The sequence below is a fragment of the Brassica oleracea genome, unplaced genomic scaffold (genome assembly GCF_000695525.1).
Source record: "Brassica oleracea var. oleracea cultivar TO1000 unplaced genomic scaffold, BOL UnpScaffold00847, whole genome shotgun sequence".
NCBI lineage: Eukaryota > Viridiplantae > Streptophyta > Magnoliopsida > Brassicales > Brassicaceae > Brassica > Brassica oleracea.
In genome coordinates this window covers 17,459-26,691 of record NW_013617477.1, presented here as the reverse complement: position 1 = coordinate 26,691, position 9,233 = coordinate 17,459, and the positions used below count along the sequence as shown (strand labels likewise).

General features: G+C 33.6%; 1 pseudogene; it reads right to left on the bottom strand.

Moving 5' to 3' along the window:
* Positions 1-3,491: 3,491 nt before the first annotated feature.
* LOC106320192 overlaps positions 3,492-9,233 on the bottom strand; it is a 7,238-nt pseudogene continuing 1,496 nt past the window's right edge.

The following is a 9,233-nucleotide window of genomic DNA, read 5'->3' as shown; positions in this document are numbered from 1 at the left end:
GGAAACCCAATTTTGTGTTTCCTCGGAATTTCCTCGGAAATTCCTCGGGATATTCCGAGGATTTCATTTTCCGTCGGAATGTCCGTCAGAATACCGCTGTTTTCTTGTAGTGTAAAGCTTTAAAATGTAAAATTTAGAGTTTTAAAATGTTTAATTTTAATTATTAATAGTTTTATTTAAGTTTTTTTGTAAAATTTTAGATATATATGACAAATATTCAACTAAAGTTGATGGAATTGAGTATATCATGTTCTTTTCAGATCCTAAATACCCGGACCCGATATGGACCCAAAAAATTACGGGTATTTTATGGATATTTTAAATATAGACCCGAACCGACCCGGACACGAGAAGAACCGACCCGAATCCGAACCGAAAATTTCTAAGTACCTATTAGGTCTAAATATCTAAGACCCGAAAAGACCCGGACCCGAAAGGAACCGGTCCGAACCCGACCCGAAGACCCGAACGCCGAGGCCTACTGCTAATTAACTAATTCTGTCGTTCATAACATCGTCTAATAGAGTTTATAGTCAGACATTTACTGTAACAGTATCTATTAATCAGCTAAACTCACGGCCACTAGTATCTGTTTAATCATTGTAACATGTGATCGTCGTTAAATCAGACAATATACTATTTCAATTATTGTGTAATGTGCACCGTTGGAAATTCGAAATACACATGCAATAAAATAAAATTTAATGGCCAGCTTTTCTCCACCACATATCTTTCCGTTTTTCTATAACAGGCTAGAGTATTTATAAAAGTAATGTTGATTCCCCTTTGTTTCGCTGAGCCTGAGACCAAGAACAGTTTTATATACGCGACCTTCATTTTTAATCCGTATAAGCTACAGACCGTTAATATATGAACGCCAAAAACAAAGAGAGTAAACTGTTTATGTGGTGGCAGTTAACCAGAAGCAATCGTTGAGGCAGTGAAACAAAGATCAACTGTCTCAAGAATACTTGGTTTCAATATATAGTATCGTAATGTGTAAAATAGAGGTATAGCTTTAATTGGCTAAGATAGTTGTTACACCGTTAGATAGGGTCGTTTGCTTTGTTTTGAGTAGTAGTAAAACCACACCCTCTTCTTTGTTAAGAGCTGAGCATTTGGTTTTGTATTCTTGCTGAGTTCAGGTGAATTTTACAAGTGAACTATTCCTTGAACTAAAGCAGAGAAGTTAAGAATTTGACACTTCATAATATATATAATATAAGTTCTTGATTTCTTGATTGATTAATATGTTCTGTAAAATGAAAATCTTTTACCCAATGTGGCTTGAGCTGTTTGAAATAAAACGTTGTAATTTTTTTGTTTGGCTAGCTTTTTATTATCTGATTCGTTTACTCTTTTGTCACCGTCTTTCGGAGGTAAAGGCGTTTGTCTTACCAACTTCTGTTGATCCCATTTAGTGTCGTTGAATCGCAGCTAAACAGACGAAGAACATTGTTTTATCTTTGAGAAATGTTCGTGGTTTAATCCCAAACATAAGTTATCAAGTTCCATCAAATATCGACGCCACATCTCATTCGTATGGAATTCGAATCTGCTCCTTCTAATGAGTAAATGGGTTAATGAGCTGGCCTTTTTTGATCCAAACGAAAATTGTAATGATCGTTTATTTGGCTACAGAATAGTGAGTTTTGCTAATCCATACGATGACAACGGATTATGTAACGATCATTTACCCACAAAATATTTCCAAGTTAATTCTTTAGCCACATATTTTGTGGCTTAGCATAAAATTATATTTAGATTATTATTATTAGTGTTTACTGATTCAAACTTGTTTAATCCCATAACCATAAGATAAATAAAAAATCTAGAGAAAGATCTCTGAAGAATATTTTAATAATTTCAAACTCTTCGAGAATCTTTACACGGTTTTCACTTCCTTTGAGGATTTCTATATAAACCCTTAATGCGGCATCCCATCTTTACACAGTTTTCTTTTGAACTCATCTCACTTCTTCCACTAAGTTCGAGTTCGTTTTTCAATCTCAATGGTTACTTTTGTTTTTTTTTTTTTTAGTTTTTGTTTTTGTTTTTAAGCGAAAGGTCCCATGTCGAATTATAGTCTGCGGAATTTTCAGTCTCCATGTAAATTTCGCATGCTCGAAAAGGGTCCAATATAGATCGATAGGTGACCTTGATCAACAAGAAAATTGATCATTAAGCTATCGTTAATAGGTTGCCTTGCTTTTGTTTTAAGGCTAAGAATGTTTTTGAGATGTTCATTTGTATCTATGAACTAATTTTTAGCTTGCGTAGAAAACCCTGTCAATTTTTATTTTGGTTTGTTAGCGTCCGACTTACTATGGAGATGAACACATCTCAATAAAAAAGTTTCAGAGAATTTGAGAATATTATTAATATTATTTCACTTGGCTTAGAAGGCCATATCATTTTTTTATTTAGTATTATAGCATGATGGTTTGTTGTAGCGTCCATTAATGTTGGAGATGAGCAAGCATTTCTTCAAGAAATTTTCGGCAATCTCATCATGGATAAAACAACTTGGCAGAACTCCATGACTGGATGTCTACACGAAAGGTTTGATACGCTATAATCGATACCCGGAGATGTAATAAGTTTACGATTTTTGAAATTTAGACAAATCCAAAGAACGATTTGTGTCAAATATTTATGTGTTATTGTTTTTATTGAAAATAAATATGATTTTTTTGGTTGGCACACTTATCTTTGTTTTGTTTTACGTTGCATGAAAAGAAATAATAGAGAGTTACGCTCAATGAGCCTGTAATTTTGTATTTTGTTAGCAGTTTGATATATTCAAAACATATACGTCTTTTCTGTTTTAGTTATATTTGTAGTAGAATCTTATGGTCATTGGTTGAATGAGTGTTACTTATTAGATTACGGAAAAAATAAAAGAAATCTTGAGATATGTCACGCCTTTACAATTTTATTAGGAGTTTTTTTATAAGAGTTGTTCACTTTACTGCATAGATGGCGCTCGTTATGTATCTCTCAAAAACAGTCGGCTAGTTCGTTTGTTTTAGCAGTCTAGATTTTCTCTTGCTTCTAAGTTTCTAAAAATAGATAGTGTTTAAGAAAATATTTTATGCAAAATAAAAAAAAATCAACCTTAAGAATTTGTAGGCTACATCATATATATCTTTAAATAAATTATTTGATAACATTTTTCGGAGTTTTGATCTGTTATCTATATAGATTTGAAACTATTTTGGTGGTTTCAAATCGATAGATATTTACCTGTTGAACATGAATGGACGCTTGCATATAATTATATATTTGAATATATATGCAGGACTGTAAATATGTTATCTCTTTAACTTATCTATGTGAATATAGATGTTCTCTTTAATTTATCCATGTGCAGATAAATAGAAAGGAATGGGAAAAATATTGAAAGGAAAAAAGTTTATTGAGAAAAGTTATGGTATGATCTACCACGACCACAATGTTTATTAACTGCTGGAGTAGGATATTTATTGAAACCATTGACAAGAGTTTCAAGTTCTTATTCCGTTTGCGTAAATAAAGTAAACGGTTTGACATGCATCCAAAGCAATCCATGCATGCTAACACAAACATATACAAAAGAGAGAAGGGAGAAAGCATCACCTAGAATATATATTAAAGTCTAAGCCCTAGAAAATAATAAGAACAACATTAAACTATATGATCGGACTGCATTTTCTTACTTGTAATTCGGGTTTCATGCTTGGCCCTGATCCTTAACCATATATCCCTTCTTGCAGATCCCTACCTTGGATTAATGCTCGAAAACCTATTCTCATCAGTTAGGTTAGGCTGTTCTTGTTCATTGAGTAACCATTGTTGTAGTCCTTCATCTACATTCATCATCATTATGGTTTCTTTCTGTACGAAGCACACACACAAAATAGATTAAAGATATGGATCCACATAACAAAAGAGAATCATAAGAAGTGCACAAGCATAGTACCTGATCAAGAAAGGAACTAGGTGTGAGAGATAAAGGAAACGAATGTGTATGCAAAATGGATGGTTCATGAAAATTCATCATCTGTTGTTGATTGGGAAACAACTGATTATCATTGGAAAGCATTGTAGTTGCCATCACCGGCTCATGTAAGTGGGACAAACTCATCTCTTCGGATTTTTGTGTGAAGAAGGAAGCCAAGTTTGAAACCTCACCGTCTTCTTCAGTATAAATCAAACTCTCTTCTACGTTTTCAATACATGTGAAATCTGAGGTTTGATGGTGATGTTGGTTAGTCATCAGTAGGTTTCTAGTGGAAACGGCAACAGGGACTCCATCATGATGATGTCTGAGAGGTTGATGAGGAATGTTGCTGATATGTTGGGTTGAGAATTGAATATTGCTTCCTCTGTAGAATTTACTTGATCCTTCTCCACTATGCAGTCCTCCTTGTGGCGATAATAAAGACCGTTTCTTCTCATCGTTCTCATTCTGACTTTTCTGCTTATTTAGAAGCATCCGGTGTTTCTACACATCCAATTTAGAAAAGATTAATAATATACATTTAAAGCAACAATGCAGATCATTTCCCAATTGTTTTATTAAGGTTATTTATAGAATAATCATCTAACTACATTCACTAGCTATATGAACTCCCTTTGGTACGGAAAGTTTTAAGAACATACATATTTCATATTGATTTAATTATTTGGTGGTGTATCTTTGATGAATTATTCTATATATATAGTTCCAAATTACAACAATGTTACAAATATTCATCTTTTTTCTTATAGTGGTTTAGCTAAAAACACATACACAAATAATAAACAAGTTAATATTTTCTACATTTGAAACACTATACATTATTTAACTAAAATAAATAAACCAATAATAAGTTATACTGTAAAATAAAAATGACCACAATAAAAGTAAGTTTAAAAACTTGAAAAGAAAAATGGAAACAAAAGAAAGCCTCTAAAACATTTCACAGCAGAAATAACACTCATTTCAAGCCTGCTTCTTATATGTAATACTTTTACAGCTACGTTATTAGTAGTATCGACAAGGCATTAATAGTTGAAAGAATTACACATGAAAGCTTTCAACAAAAGTTTTACAAATCAAAGTTTGTAGATGTTCTTTGAAACAAAACAAAAGTAAGAAATAGAACCACAAAAGATATATGTAGAAAGAAACTCGTCTAAATCCATATAATGCCCCACAATGGAATTGACCATATTTGGCACAAGAATTGGCTGTTTGCTAGCTTTGAAGTGCCGTGATTCAGCTTCTAGTTGTCTTGTTCGATTAACTCAGTCATGTCATGTCCTTAGGATATGGATGTCATGTTAGGATATTATTATTAGGTTGGTCAGAAGTGTTCTTCTCCCCCCTGATGTTTTCTTAATTTTATAGAACATGAGTTCTAGGGTTTAAGAGGGCATGCGTTATTTTTCATTGGAAATACAATGGTACATCCTATGAAAATGGTACATCCTAAAGTCTACCTGTCTACGGTCCTAAAAAGTGTTATGAGTTAGTAAAAGTATACAATAAATATTTATGCTATCTATAGACGTACACGCAGGGGCGGACGCAAGTGAGAGGTGTTTGGGGCATGTGCCCCATGCTAATTTGTCTTTTTTCCTGAGAAAGTAGTACTAAGTTTACATTAGTGCTTTTAATTTGAATATTCTTTACTACATGGTCTCATATAATATAAGTTTGCCCCATACTATATAAGGTTTTGGATCAGCCCCTGCGTACACGTAAATGTTTACGATGACTTTGATCTAGTTATAGTTAAAGGCTCACGAGTCACGAAACCTTATGTATATCCCCTACTAAAGGTGAACATGCATGAGGATATATCCTGAATCCAAATATGAGGTGCAATTTTATATCCCATATACATAAAACAATTGATCTAAAATATTCTATAGGCAAATCATGTTTATTTTATTTTTGTTTGGGTTTCTAAAAATCTAATTAAGTGAGGCCATGGTTAGTAGTAGAAGAAAGGTTACCTGGAGATGGCTAGCTACATTTTCTCGAGTCATGCCAACAACATTCATCCTCTCTAAAATTTTCTTGGGAACAGCTTCTGCATAAAATCACACTGTTCATATATATATATGGATAGAATAAATCTAAAATGATTAAACCTAATGTATGTGACTCACTACCTGGGCCAAGGTCTTCCATTGCATCCAGAAACTTTTTTTTAAGCTCATTGTCCCACACTACTCGCCTTTTCTTGGTGGTGGAATCACGAACATGATCTTGATCCTTTTCCCCCACTTGTCCATCAATGAACATGCTTCTTTTCCTCTTGTTAGGGTTTCTTATCGTGGAATCTCCCACAGAGGATGACTTCTCGGCGGTTGCTTTCTCTTCTGACTCTACCCTCTTCCCTACTTGCATCTTCTTTACCACGTGTTTGAAAATAAAACGTAGATCTTCAGGTCTTATCGGTTTAATAAGATAGTCGCAAACACCAATCTTCATCCAGTTGATTACGGATTGTACTGAATCGTCTTTAGATGTTACTGCAATAATCAAAGCGTGTTTTTTAATAAAATTTGTTGTTGCATTTTATTTAATGAACATTTTAAAACTATTGATTCATATGCTTACTAATGATTGGAAGATCAATTTCCGATGCAATTTCAGAAATCAATCTGAATATATCCACAGTTGAATTTTGTGCTTCTATGATAGCAATATCGAACTTGTTCATATGATTGCGCAGCAGATGCATAGCTCCGGCCCCTTCTTGGCATCTAGTCACTGAATTTAGCACATTACGAATCAATTGATCAGCTTCAAAAACTCCTAAAAACAAGAATATCCCAAATAGCTACCTTTGTATTGAAAATCTTGGAGATGCTTCTCCAATGAAAGTAGAGTTTGGAGATTTTCAACAAAGACCAACACCCGCAAACCCTCAGGAAAGTTGCAGGTAAACATATTGGAGGGGTTATGGATGATCCCTATTCGGACCACCACTGTCTTCACTGGCCGGATATTCGACTTGACTGCTGCAAGTTTCTGATTGAGTCTGGCAATCTAGAGCCTTTTAAACAACAAATTATATAATGTACGTTCTCGTGGCTATCTAGGTTATCTCATATTATTATTTTAACATTTTAAATTAGAAAATTTGAAGTGGACCCCAATACATTTTTTTGCAACAGAATTTTAGATTTTGAGATCCGTATAAATTGATAAAGATGATTATGAAAAAAATTTCGCCTTTCATTCTACTATTGTTTACTTGTTAAGCTTTCAGGAAAGTTAAACTCCATCTTTTTTTTTTCTTTTTATATTATTGTCTTTCACTTTTTTTGGTGAAAATGATTTATTTTATTAAACTTTAATGTATTAGATTTGGGGGTGATTGGTAGTTGGTGTAGGTGCTGTCCACATCCTTATTTATTTCTACCGCACCAAATTTAGAGCAATCAAGCTTTAAATTTTTTTTTGAAACCATAACTCTTGAAATAACATACAGATGTATAAGTGTTCTGCAGATCCAAATATCCAAAGCAATTTTTTAGTGATTTCCACAAAATTCTACAGCAATAAAATTTAAAGCCACACCAAAAAGTCTACAGATTTTTTTCTACCGCAAAAATTTTAAAACTACAGCCATTACCAATCGGACCCTTGGTTGTGGAGATAAACACTTAGGGGTTGATTGGCAAGTGCTTTAGAAGTGCTGTAAGATCTCTCTACGGCCTAAATTATTTCTATAGCCCAAAATTTTGTCAATCATGCTTTGTAAAGATTTTTTAAAGCTACAGATTTTTCTTTCCTTTTTATTTATTTTTAGCTGTGAAAAGCCATAAATCTAGAGCACTTATTTTTTTGCTTTAGAAAATTTATATGTAAGTATTTGAATCTTTTTAAACCTACATGTAATATTCTACAGCAAAATTATTTACAGTCACAGCAAAAAAAATCTACAGATTTATTTCTATTGTAAAAATATAAAGCTACAGCTCCTTCCAATCATCCTTTAATGTTTTAGATGCAGTTCTAGATGTAAACATATTGTTAGAAAAGTCAAACCGCATAAAAACAAAGATACAAAATTGAACAAAACGATAAACCAATACACTCATGGACCTCATACATGACCATCGACTCTTCTTGCCTTTGGCAATGCTACATTCATTAGTCTTTGCAGTCCTATCTTAATATATGATGGTGTCCCATGACCTTTCTTGCCGTGGGCCATATCACGCATATTAGGTCATGGACCTCGGCCAACAAGATGGCTGATCTTTCTTTTCACTAGCCATGATCAAAGAAGAAGGGCCAAACGCCTCTAGCCGGACACCCACACAGATTTAATAGATAATATGTATCAATCAACTAACCTTTCTTTAGGCTGGTTTAGTATAAGTAAACACAAGGAATTCAAATCTCTTTTATAAGTATATGGACTAATTGGATTGTTCTTATACAACTCTTTTACATAATATATGCAGCTGCTTTGTTTCAATCCATGAACAGCTTAGGAACAATGATGTTCTTTATCCAGTGATCCATATGCTGCTTACTAGATCAGTGTATGTCAATCTAATTTCTTTCTTATGACCATACCTTTATCAATTTCTAAATTGTGTAGCAGCATCCACCATATAGAAGTTTATCTCCTTATAATCTGTTCCATGGTCTCTGTGAGTATCCTTGTGTAACAAGCTATGATCGTATGCTGTTAGTAGGAAACATGAACACCTTTAGACCTCGTGATCATGTACCATATCTCACGGTTTCTTTTCCCTCACAAGACCCATCTATTTCACTGGTTTATATCAGATGGCGTTTCTGTATATGTATGTATGGCCAATACGCCTATCTCTTCTTTATAGAACTTTAAACCTCACGTTTATCTTTTCAATCTAATCTTTAATCTTTATGAGTACTCTTTCGTGGGTTTTGATCCTCGTTTATATCTTTATGTTCAAGTGCTGCTCTCTTATGTACAAATATATCTTTATGTGTCGACACTTATATATGGTTCCATTGTATTCCAGATATGATCTAATCGATTTGAGATTTCATTATCCAGGACCTTTAGCTTGGCGTCCCAAACTACATGGTTTGGTACCTTAGATGTTTAGCTGCGCAACCCTTTTTCAATGTATGGTCTGGTTTTCTTATGACCTCGGATTTGTATTCTATGAACCTTTCTCTTTTTCTTTCCGAGGTTCCTTATCTTATGGAACACTTTGGTCTATCTTGTATAGACTCTGTAGCAACTTGA